Below are 18,410 nucleotides of genomic sequence, written 5' to 3' on the forward strand. Positions count from 1 at the left end.
ACGAACACGCCTACCGGAATGTGTGGTCGTGTGAGTGCGATCCGGGTTGGTAGCGGGCATAGGAAGGGTTGATCTTATTCTTTGCGTAGTTCCCTTAGTTTCCTGGGCAATGTACGCAGGTTTGAGGCGGTCTATAGTCACCGTTACCTCTTTGCCTCTGTTTAAAATCGTAAACGTTCTTTCGTTCCGTCGTACCACTTGGTGAGGGCCAGTGTAGGGTTTCTGAAGCGGGCTTTTTACGGTGTCGTCCCTTAGAAACACATGGGTAGCTGCGGGAAGGTCTTTAAAAATGAAGCATTTCCTTTCACCATGTCGGGAACTTTCAACCAGCCTTAGGTTATTAAAATGTTGCCTCAGCTCTTTGAGGAAATCGCTGGTGCTGTCGTCGTTCGCTGGCCGAGCAACGAGGAATTCTCCAGGTAGGCGGAGTGGCTCGCCGTACACCAGTTCGGCCGAAGTGGCAGCGAGATCATCCCTCCAAGCTGCCCTGATTCCCATTAACACTGTGGGTAGAACTTCAGTCCAGCGGTCATTCTGATGGCATTTGATTGCTGCCTTAAGCTGGCGGTGTAGCCTCTCAACCATGCCGTTAGCCGCAGGATGGTAAGCCGTGGTACGTATCTGAGTCGTACCTGCCAGGCAGTTTAACTCCCTGAACAGCCTCGACTCAAACTGTCTTCCTTGGTCGGTAGTAACTCGGAGCGGAGTACCGAACCTAGTAATCCATCCCTGGTAGAAAGCACGCGCCACAGTTGCTGCTTCCTGATCCCTAATCGGGAAAGCCTCTGGCCATCTTGTAAATCTATCCACGCAGGTGAGGCAGTATCGGCATCCTTCAGATGAGGGCATGATGATGATGTCTATGTGCACATGCTTGAATCTGGCTGATGGTCTGGGAAACGTTCCTAGGGGTGCCGACACGTGGCGTGACACTTTGCTGCGTTGGCACTGTAGGCAGTTGCGTGCAAATTCCCTTGCGTCTGCCTTAATGGCCGGCCAGACATAACGTTCAGTTATGAGTTTGACCGTTGCCTTGACGCCTGGGTGAGCCAGCTGATGGACTGCATTGAATGCTGCGAGCCGAAACTTTTTCGTGACGAAAGGTCTCGCTGTATTTGAAGAAATATCACAGTACATTTCCGTGTTTATGTCGGGAATGCGCACTTTCTTGAGTTGTAGACTAGAACTTCCCTTTAAGCATTGCTCTAGTTCCGCGTCGTCCACCTGATCAGCTGCCAGTGCTGCGTAGTCCAGGGGAGCGTCGACTGTCTCGACCCTGGAGAGGGCATCTGCGACGATGTTGTCCTTGCCTGCTACGTGGCGAATGTCCGTGGTAAACTGGCTAATGAAGTCAAGGTGTCTGAACTGCCTTGGGGAGCATTTATCAGCCTTCTGTTGAAAGGCAAAAGTGATGGGTTTGTGGTCCGTGAATATGGTGAACGTCCTGCCCTCCACCATATGTCTGAAGTGTTTCACAGCGAGGTAGATGGCCAGGAGTTCTCTGTCATAAGCGCCGTATTTTCTTTCAGCTGCGCTAAATTTCTTTGAAAAGAAACCCAGCGGTTCCCAGTGACCTGCGATGAGCTGCTGGAGTGCGGCGCCGGCCGTGGTGTCAGAAGCGTCGCTGACTATGGATAGGGGGGCTTCGCACTTTGGGTGAGCTAGTAAGGTCGCCTGAGCAAGGGCTTCCTTGCACTTGTCAAAGGCTTCCATGGTCGCTGCTGTCCAGGATATGGGCTGCTTGCCTTTCTGTTTTCCGGTGAGGAAACCATTGAGCGGTGCTTGCGTCTCTGCTGCACTGGGGATGAACCTCCTATAAAAATTGAGAGCTCCCAAAAAGCGTCGTAGATCTTTCACCGTTTCAGGCCGACTGTAATTGTTTATTGCGTCGACTTTCTCTGGCAGGGGTGTAGTGCCTTCACCAGACACCAGGTACCCCAAGAATTTGACTTCAGGCAAACCAAAATGACATTTGCTGGCGTTGACGACCACCCCATATTCTTGCAGGCGCTGGAGCAAGGTCTTGAGGTGGTGCATGTGTTCCTCTTCTGATGATGAGGCAATGAGGATGTCGTCGATGTAGGCGTAACAAAAGTCCAATCCTCTGGTGACCTCATCGATGAAACGTTGGAACGTCTGGGCTGCGTTACGGAGGCCGAAGGACATGACTGGAAACTCGAAGAGTCCGAACGGCGTGGATATGGCTGTCTTCGGGATGTCTTCAGGAGCTACAGGAATCTGGTTGTAAGCTCGTACCAGGTCTATTGTGGAGAATATCTTGGTATCCCTCAGTGACTGGGCGAAATCTTGAATGTGTCGTACTGGGTACCGGTCAGGTATGGTCCTGGCGTTCAATCCGCGGTAATCACCGCATGGTCGCCATTGGTCATCCTTCTTAGGGACCATGTGAAGTGGGGATGCCCAACAGCTCTCAGAAGGCCGGGCAATTCCTAATCGGACCATGGTCTCAAACTCCTTCTTGGCCAGTTTGAGCTTGTCAGGGGCGAGGCGGCGAGGACGTTCTGCGACTGGAGGACCTGGAGTAGTCCTAATGTGATGAAGGGTAGTATGGCGAACTTCCTTCATGGCGCCGTCAGGGCGCGTAAGGTCCGGATATTGTTGCAACAGTTTGTGGTAGGAGGATGTCCCTGTGACAGTCTTAATGGAAGCGGTCATGTTGTTACTACGCCTTCCTGTAGTTGTCAGGTTCGTAACCTGATCCAGCAATCGCCTATTATGGACATCGACCAGGAGCTCGAATCGTGCCAAGAAATCCGCTCCAATGATGGGCCTGGAGACGTCAGCAATGACGAAACTCCAAGTAAAATCACGACGCAGGCCTAGGTCCAGGTTGAGCGTCAGGCTTCCATACGTTGCGATGGTGCTTCCATTTGCGGCCGCCAATTCGTAGGACTGCTTGGCCGGACGGCCTTGGACTAGGCGTCGTGGGTAAACACAGAGGTCCGCGCCGGTGTCCACGAGAAACTGGATGCGAGTTACCCGGTCCGTTACGAAAAGGCGACTTAATTGCGCCGGGCTGTTGGTGCTGGTCGCCATCAGTGTGAGCCCGGGGCGTTTCCCTCAAAATTGCAGGGTTTGATGCAGGAGTGCGCCTTGGTACCAAACTTCCAGTGGTACCAGCATTTGCCTTCTAAATGACGACCCCTGGAACGACTGCGCGAACGATGTTGCCGCCAACGAGGACTGGTAGTCCTGGATGGGCGTTCCTGAGAGCGCAGAGTTGTTAACTCCCGTCGTAGGGTGTTTATTTCTTCTTGTAGCTGTAGCACCATTTTCTCCATAGTATTAAGCACGTAACCTCCGTAACTTGTCGTTGATGTTGTGGTAGCGCCGGGCGGGAGAGACATTTTTAAAATAACAGCTGTACACGATAACACTTTAAAAAAATTAACTCACGTCGTAGGTCACCACTGTAGTTATCTTAGTGTACAACATAAATATCTAGTTTATTATTCACAATAAAATGCTAGCGATATTTAGGTCAACTAGACTGGCGGTTTGGAGACGGAATACTAGCGAGTTCCTTCACGCTGCCGCTTTTATAAGTTAAAGCTTCTAGAACAATTTGGTTGCTATGTATAATTTGCCAAACAAAAAATGAAAAATAATAAAAGAACATCCAAGAATCTTGTTTGGAAAATATCGAAACTTCTGGAATTCCGTTCAAATGAAGTAGTGGCGTACCGCTACAGGTGCATTATCGGCGCATGCGCCGAAACATCCTGATCTTTATCAAATACCTTAAACATGCGTAAAACGTTTGGAATGCATTAGTTAGGATTGACAGATTTCGAATTAATTAACAATGTTATAATATTCTAGCGTTACCGGCGCGATCTACATATCTGCAAACTTGACAGTATTCAGTATTGGCGATTGACGCGACGTTTTAACGGTTTTTGCGAGTTTTGCTCTGTAAAAAACTTTTTAAATATGAGTGCTAATGAAAACATTGTGGTTAACATTGATTTTATCAAAAGTAACCGAAGTTCCTTTAATCCCAACAAACTAGAGATGATTTTGCGAATGCTGACGGACCAATATCAATTTAACAATTATTTTACAAGTGTAACTTGGTGGAGTGTTTTAGTGAAATAGTGAAACTGTTAAAAATAATTTGTTCTATTCCGATGACAACTGTCGAGTGCGAAAGGTGTTTTTCTACGTTGAAACGTGTAAAAACAATTTTGAGGAATACTATGTCCCAAGATCGTTTCAATGCTTTATCAATGATGAGCATCAAAAAAAGTTTGATCTTGTCTATACCAGACTTTAATAATCTTGTAATTGAAGAATTTTCTCAAATGAACGAGCGACGAATGGATTTTCTCTACAAATGAATTATTTGTACTGGGTATTTAGTTCCCTTTAAATCACTTTATTTTCCTATTTTACATGTTACCATCATTTGTGAAATGCACTGCTGGCAAATTCTGTCACGAGCCGCCTCTGCCTTCATCAACTCGCAGTGCCACAGAATGTGCTCGGCTGTCTGGTTAGTGTCACCACATGAACAGTTCGGATGAGGACACAAGGCGAGACTATGTAGCCGCCCCCTGAGCTCCCCATGACCGGACACCAATTGCGTCATATAGTGATCCAGTTTTATGTGCGCCCCTTCCATTCTGCTTTTAACTGAAGGGAAGAAAAAGAAAGTCAATCTACCCTTCGTCGACCTATCCCATCGCTCTTGCCATACACTCAGCGTTCTATCTCGCATGGCTTTCAATAAGCCAGGAAGGGACACCGCTCCATCGGGTGTCAGTTTGACTCCCAGGTGGACAGCGGCCTTACCTCTTATCAATGACTTTTTTGTCAAAACTTCCCTAATTTCCAAGTCAATCGGCAGTGTACCAGCCAGAACCGGTAATGCATCATTAGCCACAGTCCTATATGCGCCCGAAAGCGCCAACAGGGGAGTCCGTTGGCCCCGCTTGAGGGCCAAGTGGATCAATGCATTATCCAGCCGGTGCTCCCACACAGAAGTGGCATACGAGACATGCGTCACGTAAACACCCCTATATATGAGGCGAAGTGCCGGAGTCTGCAATCCCCACTCAGCCGTTGAGAGCCCTTCTCAATTTCAAAAATAGGGCCTGGGCCCTGCTAGAAACGCTCTTGACGTGCGCTAGGAACGAAGAAGATCTATCTAAAGTGACGCCTAAATACCCGGTGCTTTCAACGAAACGGATAGTGGAGCCTCCCATTCTGATGGTAGGGTTTCTGGCACGACTGAGCATACCCTTCATCAAGAGTCCCACGGTCTTATGGGGAACGAAGTTCAGCCTGTTCCTCTTTTTAAGAACCCCATTTAAGAATTTTTTAAGAACTCTTCTGCTTTACTCTCCACTTCCTTTCTGCTGTCCCCTGAGACTAAAAGGAACTTATCGTCTGCGTAGTCGACCGATATGCATCCATTATATTTCGTAAAGTTGTTAGTTGAGGTATATAAATAGAGTCTACGTTCCTTTTCTCGTCAGAATTAATATATTCAAGCAAAACATTGCACATTGGAAGCCGCGAATTTTCCTAGTTCCCCAAATTGTTTTTGAAAAATGTCCAGGGTAATAATGACATTAAACATTTAAATTTACTTTACACAGACTTCTAAACTAAGTTTGAGGACATTTTGACTATCGAAACGGAACGTTTAAGAATCGGAAAACATGTGACAAGAAGAAATGACCGGAATAAGCACTGACAAAGAACTTAAGGGGCAGTTCTGTAAGGCCAGCTACAGAAATAAATTCCCGTTGCTTATCCTGCTTCATTTTCATTTGGTGTAATACCTCACAAGGGTGCCACTGTCTGCGCAATATAAAGACAGAGCAACTATACCGCCACCCGGTTGTTGGGCAGGCAAGGGAAGAGAATCTTTTTACGAAAAAAATAAATGATTATCACATGGGACGTTAATAGTTTTAGGAAAATTCAATATTCGGCAGGCAGGGGGTCTACGGAAAAAAAATATTTGGCAAGTGGTCTACGAGGCAAAAAAAGTTTGGGAACCTCTGGTTTAGAGTCTAGACCCTTCCAACGAATGCGCGAAATGTACCTGGTCAAACTCGCAACGTGTTGACGTAGGTAATTCTCTCAGCGGCAAGTACTCGTAGGCCGTAGGTAGGAACATAGGAACATTTCGCATTGCGTCTGGAGTGTTTTAGATAAACCGCGTAGCATTGCTACAGGCTTTTTATGTGCCACCTCACAAGAAAAGGATATCTGACCGTCTCCTATCTCAAGACGGCAAATAAAGAGGACTCTGTCAAGGCAGCCATGGCAGTGATTGGGACAGTTTAAAAATGGCCTTAAAAACCGAAACAGCTGTAATTATAAGAAAAACCAAATAGTACTTGCAGAACTTAATAATAATTTTATTAAATTTGATTTACATTTTTTTTAAATGGCAGTTATGATGCTATTCTTATATTAGCGTTGTCAGCGCCATAAGCTACCTGGATAAGTGCTCCAAAAGAATACCCCAGGAACATTTCAGAACAGTACAGAATGTTTAGAACTAACTTATTTGAAAGAATGAAAAATCGGGCTATAAATGTGCACCTCGCGGGTTTAGGTGATCAAAAATGACCAATAAATACGAAGCTGATATATTCCTCTGTATATATCTATTCTATCAAATCTATAGGAGGATTACCAGTTATGGCTGTTGAAGGACTTTCTTCGCTTTTGAAAACGGAGGAACGGAACTATAGGAATCTTATCAAGAAGAAAACTAACAGATTCTCGTACGCTTCCGACTTGGAATTAACCATTTAGTGCCTTTCGTTTTGTTCTCAGCCATAAAATATTATGTAGGCATTATATATATAACGCTCAGCATATTTTTACTTAATGCCAACAACCATCAACTATTGATTTTTTACTTTTTGGTAAAGTCCTTCAGTTTGTTTACTTGTCCGGTTGTACCGTCTGCATTCTGATTCTAGTTTGATTCTATCTACACTGAAAAGAGAGCAATACATCAAGAGGTGGCGACTGAAATTGATATTTTTATTATTTTTGATAATCCCGAACTTACTGAGCAGTAGTAGTCTTAAGTAATGTTGACGCATGCTTCTCCCTTTGACACATTTTGTTCCTGAATTCCTCCGCCCAGTTACCTATCACGAGTATGGAGTACCTACATATTTACGTGAGTGACATTACAACTATTTATTATACATAACCAGTCTTCTAAAAAAACCGGTGCAGTAAACAAGTCCTTCGGTGTGTTTAAATTGAGTCTATTACGGAAGCTTATGCAATGATCACTGTGGTGTCCGTCAGGGCTATGATATCGATTTTCAACAAGACGTATACCTAAGGCCAAGAGTAAATCAGAATCCTTTTCTAATTCTTACTGTTAACCACAGCTTCCCCGTAGCTGTGTCAAATATTGATTACAGTCCACAAAAGTACAGTACAGTACGCCTTCACTGTGCTATACTGTAATTACAATGCACAAAATCACAAACTGATAATTCGCATACAATATTTTCGCCTTCACCTGCGTTAAAAAAAAGTTAATAACGAATGCAAAATTCAATTTTTAAACAATCGTTATAAAATTTCCTATTCAGAACATACATTTCCTTTTTAACGAATCCGCCGCGAAAAAGTGTTAAAAAGTTTTCTTGGACGTGAAACGCAGAAAAATACAAAAAAACATTTAACGGTTGCCGGTATTTTTGGGCCACGGGGTACCGCATTCAAGTCACGTGTGAGACCCGCGGACGTTTGAACGGTTGGTCACCCATTCAAAGCCTTATTCGGCCAAATTCAACCCTGTTTAGCCCGAATAAAGGCTCCATGATTTCATCTTGATGTGAGATAGTTATTTTTATTATTTTGAATCCGGCAAAAGGATGTGAATAGGTGTGTACGGTGTTCGGAATAGTGTTTTTCTTTGAAAGCAAAATCAAGTTATACAATTGTGGTGAAAGTTTCCGTCATGTAGTGATTTAGACACAAAATAAGTAATACGAGTACAAGTGTGGTGAAAGATTCCGTGATGTAGTGATTTAGACACAGAACCCCGAATTTAGAGGTTTTGCTTTCGATTCCTTTTGAAAATATATAATACGTAAAAAAATAATAGGTTGTTGAGTAAAAAAATGGTTTTCATGATAATTCATTGTCAGTTGTTAAAGTTTGAAATATTTTAATAAACACAAATAATTAAATGAACCATTTAGAATCTGTTGAGACGACGCAGACTACTAACAAAGCAGATGACTAGTGCAATTAAATTAGATGACAAAATTGAATCAGATTAAGTCATCTGTTTCAATTTATTTTAACTGCCTAAGTGGGCAATTAAAATGAATTACTAATGTAGTTGAATCAGATGACTTATGCAATTGAATAAAATGATTTTTGAAATTGAATAACATAACTAATGCAATTAATCGGATGACTGTCGCATTTAAAAACAATAACTAGTGCAATTGAATAAAATGATTAGTGCAATTGAATACAATGATTGATGCAATTGAATACAATGATTAGTGCAATTAAATACAGTGATTAGTACAATTGAATACAATGATTAGTGCAATTGAATACACTGATTAGTGCAATTGAAGCGTATGACTAACGGAATTGAATCTGATGAAAATTGAAGTTCAATCAAATGTTTTGTGCAATGGAATCATATGATTATAAGTGTGTTTGTTGGAAGTGACTTGCCAGGTAAGTATGTTTTGGTATCATTTCTAAATAACAAATGTAGATCCTAGGAAATAAATTGTACAGCGCCCTTGAGGTGATTTTTCACAAAAACGGCGCTCTACAAATTATCCAATTATTATTATTATTATTATTGATTAATGCAGTTGAATCAAATGGCTAATGTAATTGAATCAGATTACTATTGTAATCGAAACAAATGATTTTCGCAACGGAATCAGAAGATGATGAATGACGGCTAAATAATTGAACCAGATAATCAATAAAACTGATTCAGATGATTAAAACAGAATAAAAGTTAAATTACAGCATTTGCCTGATTTTATCTTAGAAACAACACAATAGTATTACTGGTCTGTTTTGCGATCGTATTCCAAACGTCCTTCATAAACCGGGACCATCATAAAAGTGGACCACGCTCTATATGGACAAAGTCCTGATAAGGTAAACATAAATATTGCTATGTGAGAATCTTCTAAAGCCATATTTATTTCGTCTGAGTAAACATTATATAGATTAAATTTATTGCTTTAGTCCGGAACTAGAAACAACATGTTATTTTTATATACAATTGGTACAAATTTTGGTCTTTATGGAATATTTATGAGGTCAAATAATAATATGTGGTAAAAACCAATGACTTAGAATACAAGATATTCCTTTGAGAAACTTCACCTATCTATATACATACATACATACGTAGATAAAGTTTTTGTAAATATATAAAGGAGAGTGTCTGTGGGTTTGTTTTTATATAAATCCATAGTTTTATTCAGGGATTGATGAAATTTTGCACACTTGACCACCACTTGAGATATGTGAAACCCACCCCAATCTCCTTATAACTCTAAAATTTTGAATAATTGTAGCAAATTCAGCTAGTATTTCATATTTTTGCGGCTTGACTTTGTATTACTATTTCTTCCTATTTGGGGGAAGCAGACAGTCTGAAATAATTCGCATAAAAAGATGTGAAATTTCTGGCTCCTCCGATCTTATAACTAAACACACCTAAAGCCATTTCGAGCAACTTTTTCATTCCAAATTTTTGTTTCTCACAATCGTGATACTGAGAGTACATCTCATAGATTCCAAGAAAGAGGGTTAAGTCGGCGTATTTTTCATCCCAACGTTCAACATATTCTGTGAAATCTGCCTCCGGACCGGACGTTGAAAACTTTTCTCAAAAATGAAAGATTAAACGCTTTCAATTTTTTTAAGAGTACACAGGAAGAATAAAAAGATTCTTCGTCAAGTTGACAACCGACCGGAGAACGACGAAATTTTATTCATTTCTTATGGATTTATTTTATTTCATGGAGGAACCATTGGTTCTAAAACATATAGATATCTTTAGTTAAAAAATTGGTTTTAACTTATTTAATTATTTTAATTTCATCTTAAAATAAGCAACCCAAAAAAATTGAATAATATAGGTATAAAAGACAACGCGATTAAATGGATTTCAAACTACCCAAAAAATCGACCACAAGTCGTAAAAATAAATCATGTTAATAGCGATAAAGAACATTCTGACTTTGGAATCCCGCAAGGTACAGTGCTTGGACCAATTCTTTTCACCATATATGTTAATGACATTTTCTTTCAACCACTACATGGCCAAATTACTTCGTATGCCGACGACACTGTTATAATAATAAGCGAAAAAACTTGGGAAAACGTAATACTTAAAGCCACTGAAGACATAAATACTCTTAAGAATTTCTTCGACATTAATTTACTATCACTAAATAGCGATAAAACATATGTAAAAATTTTGACATTATCATTCATGACAATTCCAAAATACATAATAAAAATTACTGTCTCCAAAACTGCACAATACTAAAAAACACAAACACAATCAAATATCTAGCAGTAATTATCGATAAAAATTTGAATTGGAAGGAACAAATATGTCAAGTTGTAAAAAAAATCTGAAAACTGATATATGTATTTTTAAGAATCAGAAATTTTTTGTCTTTAAAAAACCTATATTTAATATATTATGCCTTGGTCCAATCAACTCTACAATATGGTATCATTAGTTGGGGATCCACATACAAAACTAACCTTATTTTATAAGCAATAATTATTAGCCTGAAACACTCATCCACATTGAAAAATCTCCTGATAAAAGACGCCAACGGGACCGTTGGCGTCATGTATCTTTTATCAGGAGATTTTTCAATGTGGATGAGTGTTTCAGGCTTATAATTATTGCCTTTTAAATAATTTTTACCCTTTGTGCTATGCATAAAAAATCTTGTCTTAAACATTAGTTTACCAAAAAAATAATAATTAATAAAACTAACCTTACTCTAATAGAAGTGGTACAAAGGTTAATTAATAATTAAAATAATATTAAGAAAACCTTCCGATTACCCAACGGATCGATTATTCTAAGAATTTCAATAGCCTTCATTTTAAGATTTTTATACTAAAAATGCATTAATTTAAATCATAAAAGAAAAAGACAAGTATCAATTTCTAACTGAAAACCGTACTCGACTTAAATATATTTTTCCATGCCCAAAATTAAACACTTCCTTTGCACAAAATTATAACACTTACCGGGCAAGAATTTTTTTCAATCGACTACCTGAAGATATTAGAAACATTGATGATAACATCCAAATAATAAACACTGTGAAAAAATATTTTAAAGACAAACTTACAAAAAATAAAAATGTTTTCAATTGAAGTAATCTTAAGAATAACTCATCTCAATTAGTTTCCTTAAGTAACATTCCATTCTTCAAATAAGTTTAAAATCATTTTATTTTTAATTACTTACTTACTGTAATAAAAAAAATGTACACTCCTCTTCCAGCCACAAGCTAATGCTTCTATGGAAGAGGGGTCTTGAAATATTAGATCATATATTGTAACAAATAAACAAAAATGTACTTATATAACTAACAACAAAACAAAAAAAAAATTATCAGTAATAGTAAAATAAATACAGCTGAAATCTTAAATATGTACAGTCGAACTCGGTTGCCATAAACCCGCATATTACAAGAACACGGTTGTAACGTGCCGAAAAATCGTTCGTGATTAATAGTGTATACCATGTATTTACTGAACAGTAGTTCCTCATGTAATCGGAATTATATAAAAACACGAAAAGGCCACCCAAAAGATGGTTACCAGGAACTGCTTACAAGTTACTTAAACTTATTACAAAGTATCATTTAGTCTACCACTTGTATTTTTTTGTAATTAATCACGTACTGTTAATCACAAGATATTTTTTTATATAATATTCTCCTGACGAAGGAAGGGATCTTCCGAAACCGGTAGAGTGAAAATAAAACTATCGTGGTCAAAAACAAATTTATGTGTTTTTATTATAAATTATGATGAGCCACAAAGTGAATGCTTTTTACAATTTTTTTTATAAGTAGTTTTTTCATAATATATTTCTTTCAAATATTTAGTCTATGGATTTGTATGATTTTTTTTACAATTTTTTTTCATATTAACATATTCTTTGGTTAATTGCTGTAAATTTATTCATATCCCAATTTTATTTAATTGATTTCCCCTTTATCTCTTTGTAACCGAGTTCGACGGTAAATTATTAAATCCACTCAAAAAATCAGATTCTTAAAAATATCACAGGAAGATTCCGAGGCTAATGGAAAAAGATGGTTCCTATACACGCAGAGAATTACTCAAAAAAAATACTTCGCGGAAACCTGGGTTTTTTACTGCTCAAAAACCAACCCACTTTTTAGGGCCTATCTAAAAAAAAAAAAATTCCTTTCTACGTGGCTTTTAATCGGCCCGTTCATCATATCCAAATTTCGAACTGTACGTCAATAATATTAAAACCGAATATTTTCTCATGATAATACAACGCTATTTTTGCAGAAACACCGAAGGAAGACCTGTATTATAAGTGGAACAGGAAAAAAAACTATGTTAGCCTATAAAAAATTCGGAAATGGATCAAATGGGATAAGTAAGAAGATTTTTTTTTAAAATAATTGTCTGTTGAGTTATTGAGCTAAAAAAAGCTCATAAATTGTGATATTGATTCGAACTAGCTTGTTACACAACAATAGTATCTCCCTTTAAAATATGTTCCTCCACCCAATTACCTTTTAACTAATTACCTGTCCCAGTCTGACAGTATGGAGTACATACCTACATCAGTGACCTTATGACAATAAATTGTTAATATCATGTCTGTTAAAAAAACCTAGGCAGTGAACATTTTAAGTGCTCCGTCAGTGCATTTAATTCGAGTATATTACGTAAACTTGAACAGTGATTACAACTCGCAGTGTCTTCAAGGCCATAATATCGATTCGCAACAAGACGTATACCGAAAACCAGGGGTAAGTCAGAATCCCTGTACAATTCCAACTGTTACATGACCACAGCTACCCCAATAGTTGTACAAATATACAGTCCTATTCGCGACTCTTTTAGCTATTATGCAGCTGATCCTCTGTTTAGCGATATACAAATCAGGCTATTTATTACTCAGAATGGAGATACATACACCAGTATATTGCGTAACTCTTTAATCACTTAATCACGCCCTTAATAATCCAAAAACTTGTCCGATAAATGTACCTTTAACATAAGTAAATTATTGAAGACAATATTAGCGATTTTTAAACGAAAATCTGAAACAGGAAAATCAGAAAAGGATACGGTCACATCTAGGACTCGAACCCAGGACCCTTGTCTTTCCGGGACGCTAATATTGTCTTCAATGATTAAATATTACAATTTGAGGTTTTACTCAATAAAGTTATTCCGAAAATTAAAAATAAAAGATCATTTTTGAACTGTCATCGAAAACAATTGTTCTAAAATGACAAAATATTACTTAGACCAATTTTTCAAGTGCAGTATTTTGCTTCCGACATGCTCCCAGCGCGAAATCTATCTCAAGGAACCGCGTCGCCTAATTTATATGATTACGAATGTACAGAATTATTCATTCAGTTTCATATTTTCATAAGATTACCAAAATTTGCTGCACAGTTGCTATTCAAAGCTTTCGTGGCGTTACAGTTTTTTTTCTCAACTGTACAGCTTTTGTATTAAAATTTTAAAACAAATATTTAAGCCACATGCACGTACTCTAAGTACTGCAAAAGAAATGAGAAACTAGCGCATAATCGTAAAAAATCACATTATACTCTGAATTCTTGGTTTTTGACAAATCTGTATCAATTTTTTACGAATTAAAATATAATATTACAGGTAGTCGCTTTATCGCTTTTCTGAATTCTTCAAGTAACTGATTACCGTTTTCAAAATGACTCTCAAATTCAAAGCAAATTTCATGAATTGCTTACTAACGCATGCACAGACAAGTGAAAGTAGCATTTTTTATGCTATTTTATTAATTTATTGGCCAAACGATAACTAAATGCTTTGAGGTGCTCTTAATGATTAGTATTTGTTATTTAACGGAAATGGAAATGGAAATGAAAAACTGTTCGCTTTTTCAATTTTGGGTTAATTTTTATGTAAATGAATGAATGGCTCTAACCCATATACTGTATTATAGCAGGCAGTTTCAGCATTATCTTTATTCATCATCATTGCAATTTAAGTTAAATGATGCCTACTTCTTAGAGAAAAAAAATCTACTTTTACAGAAAATACACTTAAAAGTTATATCGACTGATAATGGTCTAATAAATTGTAAGGTTTTTGGAGCACTTTAGCCTATAAGGTTTGGGGTATGAACTAGTATTGGATTGGAACACTGGCCACGCACTTCTTAAGTGCCTTATCTTGAATGGACACGTGTTATATCGTATCTTATCTGCGGGACCATGAATTAAAGGGAAATTGGACAAAAGGGACTACCTTATAACTAGCGATGATGAAATAACTATGGAAAAGTTGTGACATTGTTCACTAAAATAAATTTCAATAATCTCGATAAGAATTTTTTTAAATATTTAGACGCCTTTTAAGCTTTTACATACACTAAAAAACAGTAACTAGCGATGATGAAATAACTATGGAAAAGTTGTGACATTGTTCACTAAAATAAATTTCAATAATCTCGATAAGAATTTTTTAAATATTTAGACGCTTTTTAAGCTTTTACATACACTAAAAAACAGTAACTAGCGATGATGAAATAACTATGGAAAAGTTGTGACATTGTTCACTAAAATAAATTTCAATAATCTCAATAATTAAGAATTTTTTTGATATTAAGATGCCTTTTAAGCTTTTGCATACACCAAAAAACATAAGTATTCAAAAGGTTATTTAATATGCAACATCCGTAACTGAATCAGGTGGATTTCACCATCTACTTGATAGCTTATCCATAGGATAACGTATGATTATAAATAAACTAATAAATACTCGTAATAGGTAAAAAAAAAACTCGACTGACTTATCCGATTTATAGTCAATATTCATTGGATCAAGTACAGAATAGTAAAATCGTTATCATATGAATAAGCTATCACAAAGATGCTGAAATGATACAGTAATGTATTATTGCATATATAATAATTCAATGTATATTTGCTTAAAGAAAGCAATATTATTAAAATTAAATTTAATATATGGAGCAAGTTTTGTTCCCCACACATTGCAATCTCTGGAAACAAGAATTGTAGACCAAAATAGTGCCAGAAGCAATTGCATGTAATGGATCATGGAGTTTCGTGTTGTATTAATTGGGGACGTGATAATTAATCTTGGTCACCAATTCACACTGTCAACTCAATTTATTATATCGCTTCCTATAAACATTAAAAAGTCAACAAAACCTTAACCGAGTAGATACCTAGAGGATGTCGACTTAGTATTATGCAGATGTTTTGAAGACTAAATGAAAGCAGGTATGCTGAGTCTGTTTTACAGGCATTCAAATGGAGCCTGCTGGGAGGCTTGTAAATTAGCAAAATATAGCACCTGCGTGAAACACTCTTCTACTATATATGATGTAAGCTGCATAAGCAAATGTAGTACACTTGACTAACGTATTTTTTATCATGCATATAATTATCGAGGCTCACAAAATGTTATCATTTTTTGCCTCGTCTATTTTTAAATTACAATATTAATATAGCGTCATTATAATGTCAATGTGTTCTTTCAAAGGTAACTAGTTCTTTATGCAAGAGTTTACTTTAAACTACTATCCAATTTATTGATATAACAAATTTCATGATTCTGGATATGGCATAGAACTCTGTTGAAACTATTACATTCTAAACTTCCGATGGGTTTGAGGTTATAATTATTGTCATTCTCTGTTGTTCATTTGTATTAGATAATAAGTAGTGAGGTTGACTCTGGCAATACTCAAAGTAAAGTGAGTCAAATATAACAGTTTAAATGGTACTTAGATAGTTCGATCTCTCTTACATCACAACTTCTAACTAGTCAAGACATTTCAGCAATCCTGTACGTGGTCTAAATAAATTTAATAATCTCTTTATCGGAGTACTTATTGAAGGCTATTTGATCATCCGCACATAACATAATATTTAAAAAAAATAGTATTTAATGCACTTAGCGTGTGTTCGAAACCTTCAATTTGTTTGCATAATGAGCACATCGGAGAATCAGAGAGACCTATCAAATACAACATGAGCCTATAATGTAATATAAAATGATCAACATTTGGAAAAACATACTGGCATCCGGCTTTTATCCTTCACTCAACCTGTGCGATAAAACCCGCATTAACAAAATTCCAATCTTTTCTATGAAAGATGAGAGTATGGTGATGAGAGTCGAGAAACTTACCGACTGGTGACCGTCGACCTGCTCAAGTTGATCTCCGCAGTAGAGTTGCTACAGAGATCAACGTGAGCAGGTTAATTAGGTGTTGGTACGTTAGTACACTTTAGTACATTAGTATAATACTATGGTTTCATCATTGTTCTGAACTCTTTACATTTTTGTATAAGAGAGCTAAGAGAACTACAGCTAACTTTATCACTTCCAGAGTATTTGCAGTAGTTTGTCCAAGAACAGAACTAACGAAGTAGACTGTTTAAGGAGTATAAAGAGAAACGCGGGGTAGAGATTTTGAGATAAACGTAAGGAGGTTTTGCAAACTAATAGCTATTTGAAGAAAACTTCTTATCTCTATTATAATGTTATTTCACATTCCTTATAGGTACTTAAATCCTACTAAAGAGATTTTTTTAAATGAAAGTAACAGAGATATACTGTTCCATTCTATTTGAGTGAGCGTAGCGAAATCCTGTTTTTACTTGACCGTTTTTCATTTCGTATATCTGTAAATTTATTTGTACGTTCTGTTCCCAGTTTAAAGTGGTGTTTTTTTTGTTTGTATTTATTACAAGGTAATACATTACAAAACTATAACAAATTTATAATGTATTATTTCCAGTGAGTTTACAAAACCCGTTTCGGGAAATACAATATTAGATTAAAGACAAGACAACATAAATACATTAAAATAAATAAACACAGAAGTTATTTTGGAGTTCTATAGAAAGAATGTGTCAGTCATTAATAAAACTGCTGAGGAAATAGCTTTTAAGAGCTTTCGCCAATGTTTTTTTGTTCGTTGCCGGAAGTTTTAGATTACTAGGTAATGCGTTGTATTGCTTCTGTGCAATATATTGTAAGGAGTTAATTCCAAATTTAGTCATGTAAGTAGATGACGATAAGTGTATTTGATTTTGTGATCGTGTGTTGGTGTATGTCAGAATCAAAGACTGGTTTAGTGTTGGTGTATGAGGAGTGTTGAATTATTTGTAGAATGGCAGTTGTGATGTTATACTTTGGCAGAATCGTAAATGGAAATATTTGTGTCTGTGATTGGAATCAAATTGGAAAAATCTTTATCATGGTACCTGAAATGTTAGAATAAAAAATCTTTGAGATAATGACGTTTCTTTAGACAAATTTTATAATTCAACATTTGAATTTCAAAATCTTACATAAAACACGTGATTTTTAATTAAGTGGGTAGGTACTTGGTACCTACTTATAAATTTCACGATTTATCAGGATATTTTGGATTCAAATTATTAAATGAGAGAAAATTAGAAACGTACTTTTTGGATGCGCGATCTGCTATTTACAGAATTACTAGTTTATGGTGGTTAGGTTCGAAGTAGATACTGGGATTATTCTATTATAATTATAAAGTTATGAATGATAATATACACTCTTTTGACTTCATGGAGTACGTAAATATGTTTATGAAATATTTCGAAATTGGTTGTTTGGAGAAGTAGTCGTCAAGCCATTTTGAAGAGGTGTTTCGATTATTAAAAACTCAGAAGAACAATATCAGAACAATATGGCAGATGATAGATGAACGTTCCAATAAAACTGTTGAATTCTCACTTTTGTAATTCTCACATTGTAACTAGTGATGGACAAATTCACCGGAATTTATTTTTCTGGAATATTCCTGAATCGGAGAATATTGTGGGAATTTTATTTTATCCCGGAATAACCAATGAGGTTGTCGCCTGCAAGGGAATTTCATGTTTTAACATAATATTAATTAGAGCATGCTGAGAACAGTACTTTTACAATTTTTGGAAAATTCCGAATGGTACGAAAAATATACTCGTAGGTAAGCCGTCAAAGTGTTGATATTTGCTGCCGGTTGATACGCGTATGATTTCACTTTATGCAGCACTGTCATTCGAATTATGAACTGTACTGAATTTAGTCGCATGTGACCACACGAGACAAGATTGTCC

This window comes from Hesperophylax consimilis, chromosome 15 (assembly GCF_061612785.1).
Source record: "Hesperophylax consimilis isolate HC1 chromosome 15, BYU_Hcon_1.0, whole genome shotgun sequence".
Lineage (NCBI taxonomy): Eukaryota > Metazoa > Arthropoda > Insecta > Trichoptera > Limnephilidae > Hesperophylax > Hesperophylax consimilis.